A 16,033-nucleotide genomic window follows, 5' to 3' on the forward strand; every position below is an offset into this window, starting at 1 on the left:
TACTGTCATGTGAAGAGAGGTTGAAGGGCTTCCCTTTTATCCCTCTCCTTGTTAGACCACAACACATTTAATTCTTTCTTAAAGTGGATGTCCTGGCCAATTCAACTGGTGTTTGATTACTTATTTACTTCATAACAAGGACCAATCAGACAGGTTTTCTTGAGTTAACAAAGCAAGAGGTTAACTTTATTGTACCTAAACCAAACTAATAAAATAATAAAAGCAAAATACTGCGGATGCTGGAAATCTGAAACAAAAACAAGAAATGCTGGAATCACTCAGCAGGTCTGGCAGCATCTGTGGAAAGAGAAGCAGAGTTAACGTTTCGGATCAGTTCCGAAGAAGGGTCACTGACCCGAAACGTTAACTCTGCTTCTCTTTCCACAGATGCTGCCAGACCTGCTGAGTGATTCCAGCATTTCTTGTTTTTGTAATAAAATAATAAACTGTGCACCAACTTTCACTCCCACATACATTCTGGAGATTTACACACACACAAATAGGTTACTGAGTGTGGAAAGGTAGATTGGTTGAGTTATAAAAAAGGTATACAGTCTGTGAAGTTTGGTGATTCAGCAGGCTTCTAGCTGAATTCAGTGGTCCTGAGGCTTTTAGTTTGAAGAGGTAGATGGCTGGTTTGGTGGGTCTCTGAGAGATAGCGATGTGGATGATTTCCTCCAATAGGGTTTTTGATTGTAGCTGGAGTATGCAAAGGTGATCAGTCAGCAGCAGGATTTGAAAGTTTTCAAGCTGGAAAGGAGAGAGAGAGAGAGAGAGGGAGATGGACCCCCCCCCCCCCATTTAGGGTCTGTTCATATCAGAGTCCAGAAGCTTCTCCTCTGCTGCAGAGAAAAACACCAGCTTAAAAAACCACAGATGAGGAGGGGCTTGTCACACGGCAGCCATTCAGTGATTCAAACATAGCAGTGAGCAGTATTTCATCTTCTTGTGAAAAAAAGAGAACAAACAGTTCCCTTCAACTTTCTGGGTCTTGGTTCTTGCTGGGACTTAGCAGACATTTCTTCTCTCTTCTCACGAACATTGCAGTGTAGGATACAGTGTTGCAAATTAGGTGATCATCTTAAGCTGAAAGGATGACTTTGCTGACAGCTTGTCTTTTAAAAATATCTTTAAAAAAAAATACAAATTCAGATCTCCAGCCAGTGGACCAAAGAAAATTATCATTCAACAAAACACATTGGCGTAGCAGGTATACTCAGCTGCTGTATTCAGTTTTAAGGAATATTCTAAGCTACTTTTTATTAACCATTTAGTTAGACGATGGCATTATAATTTAACCTATCTTAAAAAAAGATTAAACTAATGGGAGGACAAAATTGGACTTTGTTTAGTCTGTTTCTTAGACACAAAGTCGAGGGCTGGGGGGCAGCGGGGTGGTGGTTGTTCAAATAGGTGTAATTTCAGCGCCTGACGTATGTCTGATGCAAAATTAGTAGAGGCAGTATTCAGGCATTCCTGGTGACTGCCTTAAACAGCTGTTAGGCCCCTTACATATGTTAATGAGGATTCTAACTGCTGTTTAAGGAGTTCTCTTGAAAAATTGGTCAGAACTGGGCAGAACAAGCCTTGGGCATGTTTTTCCAGTTCCTTCCGTGGTCTAGCTTGTGCTCCTTACAGGGCCTGATGGAGGTCACCAACATAAAAGTAAGTTTTTTTCTTTTTAACTTGCCGTAATGTGCAGCGAGATGGAGCAGGATTGCTTCTTCTGGCTCCACAGTACAACTGCCGGCTGCCACTGACACACACTTGTCACCCCTTCCCATTTGTCTCCTCCTCTCCTAGGACCTAGCCAATGTCCACTGCTGGCCCAAGTTAGTCCAGAGAAGGCTGGTGAGCTGATGCCCTCAGCTTGCCAGAATTATTCAGATGAGGTCATTTAAATAAGCCTCAGTCCTCCAGCTTCCAAAATTCTAGGGCCAAAAATGAGCATCAACTAAAGCCCTCCACCCTCACACTTTCATCAATACTTTGTGCAGGCATTTTAGTGCACAATATATAACATTAGATATACATAATATACACTCACACATAATGCTGAAGAAGTGTTTAATGGGTTTTATCTCTGAATTAAATACATTAAAAAAGCAGAGATTTCATTTTAATGAATTATTTTGAACTCGACAAGGGTATTAAATATTAAGTGCTGGAAAAAGTCCCAGGAAAATTATGATGTGGAGCAAATGGTGTAAGTCACTTAGGCCATAATTTTCTGTGTCTTTTGCACAGTAAAATTAAACCAGTGCCATAGATTCTATTGGCTTAAGTCTTCTGAAAATTCTGGGCCAAATTTTTTTCTTTTATGTCTCAGACCTCCTGTGCTGTTGCTCACAGCAAATGAGGATGAGCGCCTGGAATTTCTATGGGTTCTCCTGATCTCCCACCAGAACTTTGGAGGAAACCCTGGAGAAGTGGCATAAATGGGATATCAGGAGAACCCATAGTGTTTTATAACAATAGGGACACTCTGAACAAAGTGTGATGGGGAATGTGTGATGATGAAGTAATTGTGTTTCTAAAATAATTGGGATTGTATATATAAGACTTCCAATATGTTACAGATCAAGAATTTGTAGCTTGGCAATATCGTAAAAATGTAACATTGCTTTCTGTCACTAGTTGTTGAGAAAGAGTTAGTTGGGCTTTGTGTGTGTGGGTTTAATAATGTGTTACCTCGTTGGGATTCCAGAAAAAGAACTCGTGGCTATTCAAACTCAAACTTTTGAAAGGTGAGTGTTTCTTCTCTGACATTTGTAGTCACATTGAGGAGATGTCTCTTTGAACTATGTTTCCTCAAACCTATCTTCTGTAAGACGATGTTGGAGTCATGCAGTTGGCAGGATATGGGGTGCATAATGTATTTAACAACTATCTCCAAGGCTCATCCACGGTCTAATTAATCAGATCGGCCATGATCTAATTGAATGGCACATCAGGCTCAAGGGGTTGAATGGCATACTCCTACTCCTTCCTATGATCCTACTTGCTTATGTCTTGTTCAAGCATTAATTAGATATGTGAGTTGTGAAGGAAATGTGGACTGATCTTCAAATCAATTAATCAGATTGTTAGGGTGTCTTTGAAATCTATTTATGATTGACAGTCTTGATTTGTTGTGAAAGTACCTTTTTGCCTTTCCTTTCGTACCAGTCTAAATGCAAAGGATGATAAAAAAAATAAACAAACTGACACTCGACATCCTTCAGCCTTTCTCTACCTTGTTTTACTGCTGTAAATACTGATGGTGAGTTTTGTTCAACCAAGGTTTTCATCATAAAGCTGCTGAAGTGTTTGAGAGCCTTTATTGTTTTGAAGCAGATATTTTAAGTGAAGTATTTCAATCGTGCTAAATTGGTGCTTTTTACTCATAATAAATTTGATCAGTAGTTTCAGATGAAGTCATAAGATCTGTCAGGATAATGCTTTCCATCAGTTGGAGACATCAGGAGAGAATGGCAATAACTCACACTATTTCCTATGAGTATCTCAACTGTGCAAATGTTTACTGTTCAGCCAGGCCTGTTTTGTGCTGGGTCAAATTTCAGTTCATAGAAATCATGTGCTTGCCTATGGAAGATGGCTTTTAGGAGGAGGTGGTGACATAGTGGTACTGTCACTGACTAGTAACCCAGAGACCCAGGGTATTGCTCTGGGGACTAGGGTTCGAATCCCACCATGGCAGAAAGTGGAATTCTAATGATGGCCAAGAAACCATTGCCGATTGTTGTAAAAACCCATCTGGTTCACTAATGTCCTTTAAGGAAGGAAATCTTCTGTCCTTACCTGGTCTGGCCTACATGTGACTCCAGACCCACAGCAGCAAGCCACTCAGTTGTATCTAACCACTATGAAGTCAATAAAACAGAAAGAAACCGGACGAACCACCCGAAAGCGACCTAGGCACTGGAAACGACAATGGCAAACCCAGCCCTGTCAATCAGGCAAAGTCCTCCTTACTAACATCTGGAGGCTTGTGCCAAAGTTGGGAGAGTTGTCCCACAGACTAGTCAAGCAACAGCCTGACATAGGCATAGTCGCGGAATCACAGCTTACAGACGATGTGTCAGACACGCCATCACCATCCCTGGGTATGTCCTGTCCCACCGGCAGGACAGCTGCAGCAGAGTGGTATACAGTCAGGAGGGAGTTGCCCGAGGAGTCCTCAACATTGACTCCGGATCCCATGAAGTCTCATGGCATCGGGTTAAACATGGGCAAGGAAACCTCCTGCTGATTACCACCTACCGCCCGCCCTCAGCTGATGAATCAGTACTCCTCCATGTTGAACACCACTTGGAGGAAGCACTGAGGGTGGCAGGGGTGCAGAATGTACTCTGGGTGAAGGACTTCAATGTGGCTCAGTAGCACCACTACTGACCAAGCAGACCTAAAGGACATATCTGCTAGACTGGGTCTGCAGCAGGTGGTGCTGGAACCAACAAAAGGGAAAAGCATATTTGACCTCATCTTCACCAGTATGCCTGTCGCAGATGCATCTGTCCATGACAGTATTGGTAAGAGTGACCACTGCACAGTCCTTGTGGAGACGAAGTCCCACCTTCCCACTAAGGATACCCTCCATCGTGTTGTGTGGTACCACCACTGTGCTAAATGGGATAGATTTCGAACAGATCTAGCAATCCAAAACTAGGCACACATGAGGCACTGTGGGCTATCAGCAGCAGAATTGTACTCAATCACAATCTGTAACCTCATGGCCCGGCATATCCCCCACTGTACCATTACCATCAAGCTGGGAGACCAACCCTGGTTCAATGAAGAGTGCAGGAGGGCATGCCAGGAGCAGCACCAGGCATACCTCATAATGAGGTATCAACCTGGTGAAGCTACAACACAGGACTACTTGCATGCCAAACAGCAGAAGCAGCATGCGATAGACAGAGGTAAGTGATCCCACAACCAACTGATCAGATCTAAGCTCTGCAGTCCTGCCACATCCAGTTGTGAATGGTGGTGGACAATTAAACAACTAACTGGAGGAGGTGGCTCCACTAATATCCCCATCCTCAATGATGGGGGAGCCCAGCACATCAGTGCAAAAGATAAGGTTGAAGCATTTGCAACAATCTTCAGCCAGAAGTGCCGAGTTGATGATCCATCTCAGCCTCCTCCTGAAGTCCACAGCATCAGAGATGCCAGAATTCTGTCAATTCGATTCACTCCATGTGATATCAAGAAACGGATAAAGGCACTGGATACTGCAAAGGTTATGGGCCCTGACAACATTGTGGCAATAGTACTGAAGACCTGTGCTCCAGAACTTGCCGCGGCCCTAGCCAAGATGTTCCAGGACAGCTACAACACTGGCATTAACCCGGCAATGTGGAAAATTGCCCAGGTATGTCCTGTACACAAGAAGCAGGACAAGTCCAACCCGGCCAGTTACCACCCCATCAGTCTACTCTCAATTATCAAGTGATGGAAGGTGTCATCGACAGTTCTATCAAGTGGCACTTGCTTTGTCATAACCTGCTCAGTGATGCACAGTTTGAGTTCCGCCAGGACCACTCAGCTCCTGACCACATTACAGCCTTGGTTCAAACATGGGCAAAAGAGCTGAACTCAAAAGGTGAGATGAGAGGGACTGCCCTTGACATCATGGCAGCATTTGACAGACTATGGCATCAAGGAGGTCTGGCAAAACAGAAGTCATTGGGAATCAGGGGGAAAACTCCCCGCTGGTGAGAGTGATACCTAGCACAAAGGAAAATGGTTGTGGTTGTTGGAGGTCAATCATCTGAGCTCCAGGATATCACTGCAAGAGTTCCTCAGGGTAGTATGCTCAGCATAACCATCTTCAGATGCTTCATCAATTACCTTCTTTCAATCATAAGGTCAGAAGTGGGGATGTCCGCTGATAATTGCACAATTTTCAGCATCATTCGTGACTCCTCAGATACTGAAGCATTCCGTGTAGAAATGCAGCAAGACCTGGACAATATCCAGGCTTGGGCTGATAAGTGGCAAGTAACATTTGTGCCATAGAAGTGCCAGGCAATGACCATCTCCAACAAGAGAGAATCTAACCATCTCCCCTTGATGTGCAATGGCATTAGCATCACTGAATCCCCCACTATCAACATCCTGGGGGTTACCATTGACCAGAAACTGAACTGGAGCATCCCTATATATACCATGGCTACAGGAGCAGGTCAGATCAATTCTGGGTACTGCCTGTGCAGAGTTTGCAAGTTCTCCGTGTGACTGCGTGGGTTTTCATCGGGTGCTCCGGTTTCCTCACGCAGCCAAAGACTTGCAGGTTGATAGATAAATTGGCCATTGTAAATTGCCCCTAGTGTAGGTAGGTGGTAGGGAATATGGGATTACTGCAGGGTTAGTATAAATGTGTGGTTGTTGGTCGGCACAGACTTGGTTGGCTGAAGGGCCTGTTTCAGTGCTGTATCTCTAAATAAATAAAGTCAGGAGTGTGATGGAATACTCTCCACTTGCCTGGATGGGTGCAGCTCCAATAACACTCAAGAAGCTCAACCACCATCCAGGACAAAGCAGCCTTCTTGATTTGTACCCCATCCACAAACATTCACTCCCTCCACCAGCAACATACAGCGGCAGCAGTGTGTACCATCTACAAGATGCACTGCAGCGACGCACCAAGGCCCGTTAGACAGCACTTTCCAAACCCACAACCTCTACCACCAACAAGTGCATGGGAACACCACCACCTGCAAGTTCCCCCCAAGCCACACACAATCCAGACTTGGAGCTATATCACCCGTTCCTTCACTGTCAGTGGGTCAAAATCCTGGAACTTCCTTCCTAACAGCATTGTGGGTGTATCTGCCGCACATGGACTGCAACGGTTCAAAAAGCAGCTCACTGCCACCTTCTCATGGGCAGTTAGGGATGGGCAATAAATGCTGGCCTCGCCAGTGATGCCCACAACCCATAAATTAATAAAAGATAAATATTGGAGAAATTCAAAAAAAGTATCTGGAGCATGCCTGAATTGTGAGGTACCATCCAGGTGCCTCCCTGTTGGGGGAGTGAAGAGCTAAACAAAATTTTCTTTCACATGCCTTTTGGTGGCAGTGCTAGCAGATGCCTGGTGGCAGATGGCTTGGATGTCCTCTCTGATGCAAACTACTATTTTTCAGGAATGATTGGAGAGAAAATAGAGGCATTTAGGACCAGATAAATATAATCAGAATCTTCTTTACAGCTATTTTTCTCTGAACACCCACCGGCAGAGAAATATTAAGCAAAGCAGATAGTATCTCCAAAAGTAAGGATGGTCATCTCGTGGCCTAAAATTACTCTGTGCATGAAAGCTTACTGTGTCTGTCTGAAACCTCTTCCCCCACTATTCCAGCAGAGGCATTAATGAGGTCAGGCTAACTTTATACAGGAAGCAATCTTTATGCATTTGGATAACAGCTCAAATCTGCTAAAGTGAGATATTAAGGAATTTCATAGAAAGCAATCAACATTATGCACTAGCATCCCAGCAAGTAATTTCAGGGGCCAGGATGTTCTATAACATAACATTTACCAATCGAGTACCATTCAAATTTAAAATACCCAATAGTAAAATAGGTTTGAAGGAACACAGTGTATTTATCTCCAATACATAGGAACATTCTGTCTTGTATCTTTGGAGCAATAATGCTAACATGCGTCCCGGAGAGTTCATAATATATCTCAACATATTCCAGAATAAAAATTATCACTTCAGTTTGAGACTTAATACTGTAGGATTAATTAGTGCCACCACCATAAACAACCCTGAGGCTACTCGCGTCTTAATAGCCAGACATTAATGGAACATCCCTCTCATATATAGAATTACATTCTGTTATACACAAAAATTGACAAAGCATCACAGCATGATAAATAACAATTCTATCAGCCACACAATTAAGTGCAAATTAAGGTGAAGTTAAATTAATTGTATTTGGAATTGTAATGTGTGATATTAGTGAAGAAAATATTACTGCAATGGTATGAAATTTTGCTGCCACTATTTTAATGAAACAATAAAAGAAAAACTTGCATTTATGTAGCGTCTTTCATGGTCACAGGACATCCCAAACCACTTTACAGCCAATGAGCTCCTTTAGAAATGTAGTCACTGTTGTAATGTAGGGAATGCAGCACACAGCGAGGTCCCACAGACATCAATGTGATAATGACCAGGCAATCTGTTTTTTGTTGATGTTGATTGAACGATAAATATTGATTCGGACACCAGGAAGAACTCCCTGCTCTTCTTTGAATAGCGCCATGGGATCTTTTACATCCACCAAAGTGGGCAGGCCAGGTTTCAGTTTAACATCTCATCCGGAAGACAGCACCTCTGTCAGTGAAGCACTCCCTCAGTACTGCACTGGTGTGTTAGCCTTGATTTTGTGCTCAAGTCTCTCGAGTTGGACTTGAATCCACAATCTTTTGACATCAGATGCAAGAGTGCTACCCACCGAAGAACAGCTGACAACAAATTTATTCAATTTAAAATGAGCGGCTTAGCACCTTCGAGTTCATAGCAGCAGAGTTCCATGTGTCCAGCACCAACAATATAATTTCAACTCCTAGGACTATTTTTCCTCCTTTGCACTTTAAACTACGTAACATAAATTGTTCTTGTGTTATTTTCTGTTCTAAACTATAATACTTAACATTGTTCTGATGAAAGGTTATCTACTCAAATGTTAACTCTGTTTCTCCCTCCACCGATGCTGCCTGACCTGCTGCGTATTTCCCGCCTTTTCTCTTTTCATTTCAGATTTCCAGCATCTGCAGTATACTTAAATTGTAATCTTTTGTATAATTAAATTGTTCTTATGGGATCCTGAGAGACAATTAAATATATACATTTGGCTGACAAAGTACACTAACTATACATACATTTTTCCTTTCCAGTAACATGAGAACAAACTATTGTGAAGATGACAACAGAGTGTCTCTCTGCAGCTAGTTACTGCTTAATCATCTGTGCAGCATGATGCTCCCAAAAGGACCTTACAGGGTATGGAAATGAGGCATTTCTGCACTGTTCGTGCATTATTCATGTCAAGTCCCATCACAAGGCGCACAAGTCTTTATTCATGAGTTCTTATTATACCTGCCATTTCAGTAATTTCTAACACTCTTTTAGAACACATACTCAGAATCTAATGATCAATTTGTTTCCCTTTAAATAATGGCAATTTACCCTTGTTCCAACAAAACACAAGGAAAATAAGCTTAGTGTCAAAGAGATTTATTTTATTAAGAAACCTGGTAGATATCCAAGACACACAGTGCATGACACCATCAAGGTTGAAAGAAGCAAACAAGAAGATGAGGGGCTCGAAATCCATCATGCTCAAAACAGGCATACAGGGGGTGGGACACGCAGGCTTAGGATGTGCAGAGGATGGGGCGCACAGGGGGTGAGGTATACAATGGGTGAACACACAGAGAGTAGGCACTCAGAGGCGGGATGCACAGGGTGTGGGGTGCACAGAGGGTGGAATGTGTAGAGTTAGGGTGCACAGGAGGTGGGACACGCAGGGGGTGGACACAGAGAGGGAGGAGCACACGGGCTGGGAAGCACAGGGGAGGGGTGTTGTGTTTTCCTTGAACCTCTGTGTTAGTAAAGACTGTACACAAAGACGAACCACACCAGATGGGATTGGTCACACAATATTGTGCGTTCTTTATTGAGTAAAGCCACACATGAAGATTTTCATTGTCCAGGTACTTCTTCAAGACTGCCTAAACACCCAGAATCATGTGGTGTGTTACATCATACCTCTTACATGACGAACATGATCTTGTAACCACACCTTTTAAAGGGGTACACACACAAGGGGCACATATGGAGGGAGGGACATATGGATGGGGTACTCAAGGGGAGGAGGCGCACAGGAGGAGGGGGTGCACAGGGAAATGGGAGCACCGTGGTAGGATGCACAGCTGCTGTGCGTACAGGGTGGGTTGCAAAGCAGGTGGGGCACATGTTGCTCATGTCTGTTAGTACTGACTCAGGTAAGACGCAATACACCTGCTGCCTGATCATTTTAATCCTGAAGACATGCAGCCAGAACCATTCATATTATTGATTGGAGTCCTGTTGGAGGCCTAGACATTGAGCCACGCAGAGGCAACCAGCATCTTTTAAAAGGGAGGCCTCAACTCAACCGACAGTTGAAGAGGATTACAAATGCCAGGATCTGATGAACCAGCAGATAGCTGCAATCTCAAAGAAAGTTCCACCTGCAGTAGAGTGCCTATCTGTTCTGTAGCTCTCTTTATTCATTAACCCATTAAACTTTTTGCTCATATCAAGTTATTCTATTGTAGTCATTCCTGGCCATGAGTGTAGCTCACAGGATATTGCTGTATATCGAATAAGTGGTAAGGTTAGTATTACTAAAATTTTAGTTGGTGTAATTTATTTGTAATTACTAATTAGAAAGTGCTGCTTGGACAGAGTGTGAGGCTGTGAGTTTGGGTGTGAGGGAGTTTGGTGACAAGGGGAAGGAGGTGCTCCTTTGTCTCTTTCTTTCCTTTTCTGTCTTTTCAGCCTGCACTATTTGGTTCTTATGTCAGTACAGTGGAAGAAGGTGATTGGTGAGTAACTGGTATGTTATTTTACTTATTACACTAACAATAATTAGTTTGTAAAGCTATGGTATGGCAGGGCAGCTCGGCCGAGTGGAATGTGCCTCCTGTGGTATGTGGGAAGTTATGGATGCACCGTGTGTCCTTGACAAACACTTCTGCAGGAGGTGTCACCAGCTGCAGAAGCTTGAGCTCCGGGTTTCAGAACTTGAGCGGCAGCTGGCGTCACTGTGGTGCATCCGCGAGGCAGAGAACTACCTGAAGAGCATGTTTAGGGAGGTGGTCTCACCACAGGTTCAGAATGTGCAGGCAGAGAGGGAATGAGTGACTGCCAGGCAGACTAAGAGAACCAGGCAGGTAGTGCAGGAGTCCCCTGAGTCGATCGCACTTCTAACCGGTTCTCCATTTTGGATACTGGAGAGGGCGAGGGTTCCTCAGAGGAGTGCAGCAACAGCCAAGTCCGTGGCACCATGTGTGGCTCAGCTGCACAGGAGGGTAGGAAGAAGAGTAGAAGGGTAATAGTGATAGTGCATTCGTTAGTTAGAGAAACAGACAGGAGTTTCTGCAGCCACAGATGTGATATCAGGATGGTATGTTGCCTCCCTGGAGTCAGGGTCAAGGATGCCAAAGCGTGGCTGTAGGACATTATTCTGGGGGAGGGTGAACAGTCAGAGGTCATGGTACACATTGGTACCATAGGTAAGAAGAGGGATGAGGTCCTGAAAGCAGAGTTTAAGGAGTTAGGAAAGAAATTAAAAAGCAGGACTTCAAAAGCAATAATCTCAGGATTACTCCCAGTGCCACATGCTAGTGAACATAGGAATAGGAGGATTAGGTGACTTAATTCGTGGCTGGAGAATTGGTGCAGAAGGGAGGGCATCAGTTTTCTGAGGCAATGGGACCGGTTCTGGGGTAGGTGAGACCCGTAAAAGATGGATGGGTTGCACCTTAGCAGGACCGGGACTAACATCCTCACAGGGAGATTTGGTAGTGCATGTTGGGGAGAGTTTAAATTAAATTGTCAGAGGGTTGGGAACCTAAGAGGGAGCTCAGATTGAAGGGAAGCAAAACTGGTAACAAAAGGTAGAGAAGTAGTAAGTGAAATTGGAGGGCAGACGAGACAAAGGCAAACATCAAATAGGACCGGAATGAGGAATAATGTTAAGACAATGTTAAGGGCACTCTAACTGAATGCACACAGCATTCACATCAAGGTAGATGATTTGAAGGCACAAATAGAGGTAAGTGGGTTTGATTTAATTGCCATTATGGAGTCATATTTACAGGGTACCCAGGACTGGGAACTTATTAATCATTTAGGAGGGATAGGCAGAGGGGAAATGGAGGTGGGGTAGCGCTGTTAATAAGGGACGAAATCAGTACATTAGTGAGAGAGGATCTTAGATCGAAGGAGCAAGATGTAGAATCAGTTTAGGTGGAGCTAAGAGACAGCAAGGGGCAGCAAACATTGGTGGGAGTTGTTCATAGTCCACCAAACCTGTAGTGGTAACGTTGGGCACGGTATAAATCAGGAAATTAGAGCTGCATGTAGCATGGGCAATACAGTAATAATGGGCGTCTTCAATTTACATTGTCATAAAAGTGCTTCAGTTTTTTTAATATTCTATCTTTTGAGGAATTGTATTAAAAATGAAAAGATTCCATGGATGTGTTTTTTTTACCAAGTTCACTGAAAGGACACTTGAGATGTTGTTTGAAAGCCACCTGTGCTTTGGGATCAGTAAACAACAGAACCCTGGGAAAAAATGGTTACAGAGAAGCCACATGTCAAGGTTTATGGAGGGCAGGAGGTTGACTCTCTGTTTGGGGTTTGGACATTCAGTGCAGTTGGGGTGTGAACTGCTTGAAGACAGTTAGTGTTGTCCTGCTAGGGAGAAAAAAGAAAGGACCCAGCTCACTTCCTTCTCTACCTGTTTGAAGAATTCCTGTAAAGATCTAGTGTGGGAGAGTTAAAATCCCTGGTGCTGCATAGCTCCTGAGAAGCTGAGAAAAATCCAATGATTCAAGTGCATGCTGGCAAAAAAACCTGATACCACATATCTGCTGGAAAGCCTACAAGAATAATTCTCGACATTGCCAGAATGGACTGTTTCTGAAATGATCCCAGTGACCCGTCTCAGTATACCTGGATGCCAGACCAAAAAAGGGGCAACTGACATCCTTCCAAAACTTCTCTTTTTTTGTCAAGAATTAGCAAGTATTTGGCCAAAGTAGCCTTCTTTGTCTTTTTTTTGTAACATACCTCTGCAGAGTGAAATTCTGTATTTTTTCCAGTGTGTGTGTGAGTGTAATTAGGGAATTTTAAAAAGGGAACTTTCATATTTCAATCTGTGTATTAATGCTTTGCTTCGTTACTGGTTAAGTCTTGTTTTCTAATAAACTGATAATTTTGTTGTTTATTAAAGAAACCTGGTTGTTGTATTTTATTCTGTGATAAACAATAAAGTATATGATTGGCTGTATCGGTAACCAGATAAACATTTAAATATATGTTGTGACCTGTGGAGAAGTAGAAAAGACAGTGCTCCTCCCACCTCTGTCATAACATATAATTGGGGGCTCATCACCCAGGATACCCAAAGCCAATGACGTGCAATTGTAAGTGGGGTAATACTAACTGAAAAGAGGAAAAGTAGAAAAAAAACAGGTTTCTTGTGCATTAAAGTTTACACTACCGGAATGTTTTTGTCAGTTGTTACAACCTTTCTGAGGAAGGAGGATGTATCCCTGACTGATTTGAGAAACTTAACCAAGGTAAGACTAAAGGAATTGGCAGAAATGTTGGCATTAGAGTTAAAGCCAGGAGCTAAGAAAGCAGATATAATTGAGATAATAGCACACCATTTGAAATTGGAAGATGATAGTGCAGTTGAATTAGCTAGGATTCAGTTGCAATTGGAAATACTCAAGCTTGAACAGGAAAGAGAATTGGTAATGAAAAAACTTGAATGAGAGTTTCAAAGAAAAAGTGAAAAAGAAGCAATGGAATTCGAATTAAAAAGGATGGAACTAAGGCAAAGGGGTGGTCGTGACTCCAGGGAAAATTCTGGTGAGGAAAGATCTGACTCCAGCCCAGGACCCAGTGGAGAGCTGTTTAAATTTTTACAAGCCCTCCTGAGGTTTGAGGAGAGGGACTTAGAGGCATTTTTCATTTCTTTTCAAAAGATAGCTAGTCAGATGAAGTGGCCGATGGAAAGCTGGGCACTGCTTATGCAAAGCAGGTTGATAGGCAGAGCTCATGAAGTTTATGTCATGCTTTTTGAGGAGGCTTCTGCAGATTATGAGATGGCAAAAAAGGCTATTATCGCTGCTTATAAGTTAGTCCCTGAAGCATACAGGCAGAGATTTTGGAACCTCTGGAGACAGCCTGGGGGGACATATATAGAATTTGAGAGGGCAAAGCAAATTAATTTTGATCATTGGATGTGGGCACTAAAGCTGAGGCCACATATGAGACCCTTAGGAAAATAATTGTCCTGGAAGCATTTAAAAATCCACTCTGTCTGTTAGTAAGAACCCATGTAGAGAACCAGGAGATTTAACAGCCAGACAGGCAGCTGAGATCACTGATGATTACAAGCATGTTTACAAGCCCAACCCCTTTGTCCAACACCCCCACAAACCTGAGAAAGATAGAAAGTGGGAGGATGAAAGGAAGGCAAGTAGCCGGGGACAAGCAGGACAGCTGAGAACACCCTGGGATCTCCTCCTCAGGCAAGAAAGGAAGGTGCTGAGAGTGGAAGTGAGGTCCAAAAGCCTAAGTGTTACCATTGTCACAAGATGGGACACCTTCATGCAGAATGCTGGAAGTTGTGGGGTAAACCCATGGGACTTATTGGGGTGCACAAGGCCAATGTAGCGGGACATCAATATATACTCACTATCATGAATATGGCTACTCAGTTCCCAGAGGCCATTTCCTTGAGAACAATTGCTGCTAAGGTAGTGGTAGAGAAGTTAACCCAGTTCTTCACTAGACATGGATCACTGATTGAGATTCAGTCGGATCAAGGTTCCAATTTTATGTCCAAAATTTTCCAGGAAGTTATGAATAATTTGGATATAACATAGTTAAAGTCTTCCGCCTATCACCCACAGACACAAGGAGCTTTAGAATGATACCATCAGACCCTCAAAACAATGATCAGGGCTTACTGTCATGAATATCCCCATGATACAAACACACGAACATACGAATTAGGAGCAGGAGTAGGCCACTCGACCCCTTGAGCCTGCTCTGCCATTCAATAAGTTCATGGCAGAACTGATTACTCCACATTACCACCTACCCCCGATAATCTTTTACCCACTTGCTTATCAGGAATCTGTCTACCTCTGCCTTAAACATATTCAAAGACTCTGATTCCACCACCTTTTCTAATGAATCTACTGGCTTTAATTCTTTTGAATTTGTTTATGGACATGTGATAAGACGTCCTCTAAAACTAATTAAAGAAAGGGTTTTAGAAAAGAGGGATGAATCTTCTGTGCAAAGTGTCTCAGGAAAACCTTAAAGCTTCCCAAACAACCATAGGAAATGGGAAGACAAGCATGCCAAAACCCTGAACATTTCAACCAGGGGATAAGCTGTTATTTTTACTGCCTTTACAGGGTGAAGTGCTGAAAGCACGGTTCAGTGGTCCATAAAAGTGGTCAAAAGAATTGGGAAAGTAAATTATTTGATTGACATCCCAGATCGCCAGATAAAGAATCGGCAAGCACAGGTATGTCAGGTAGTAGGGACAGTGAAGGATGAAAGGGATAGTGAGGATGAGGCAGAAGGAGGCCTAGACAATTCTCAAATTGAACTTCTTACTATCCAGTTAGCTAATACTGAATTGTTAGGGAGATTGAACACTATACTTTCATATTTAGATGCAGAACAATGAGAAGACCTAACAAGGCTACTCACAGCATTTAAAGAAGTCTGTAGGGACAAACCAGGATGTACAATCTTAGCCACACATGATGTGGATGTAGGGGAATCCTTTCCGATAAAACAGCATCCCTATCGCTTAAGTCCAGAGAAACAGGCTGAGGTGAAAGCAGAAATCCCATACATGTTGGAACACCACCTAATTGAACCCAGTCACAGCAGCTGGAGTTTCCCAGTGGTGTTAGCGCCTAAACCCAACAGTTCAACTAGATTCTGCATAGACTACAGAAAGATTAATGCGGTAACAAAGGCAGACTCCTACCCAATTCTTTATTTGGAAGACTGTATTGACAGAGTGGGCAGTGCCACGTTTCTTACAAAAATAGATTTGTCAAAGGGATACTGGCAGGTTACTTTAACAGCCCAAACTAAAGAAATATTGGCCTTTGTCGCACCAGACGGTCTTTTCCAATGCTGAGTGATGCCATTCAGGCTAAAAATACCCCAGCCACTTTTCAGAGACTAATGAACCAA

Source organism: Heterodontus francisci, chromosome 3, assembly GCF_036365525.1.
Source record: "Heterodontus francisci isolate sHetFra1 chromosome 3, sHetFra1.hap1, whole genome shotgun sequence".
In the NCBI taxonomy this organism is placed as follows: domain Eukaryota; kingdom Metazoa; phylum Chordata; class Chondrichthyes; order Heterodontiformes; family Heterodontidae; genus Heterodontus; species Heterodontus francisci.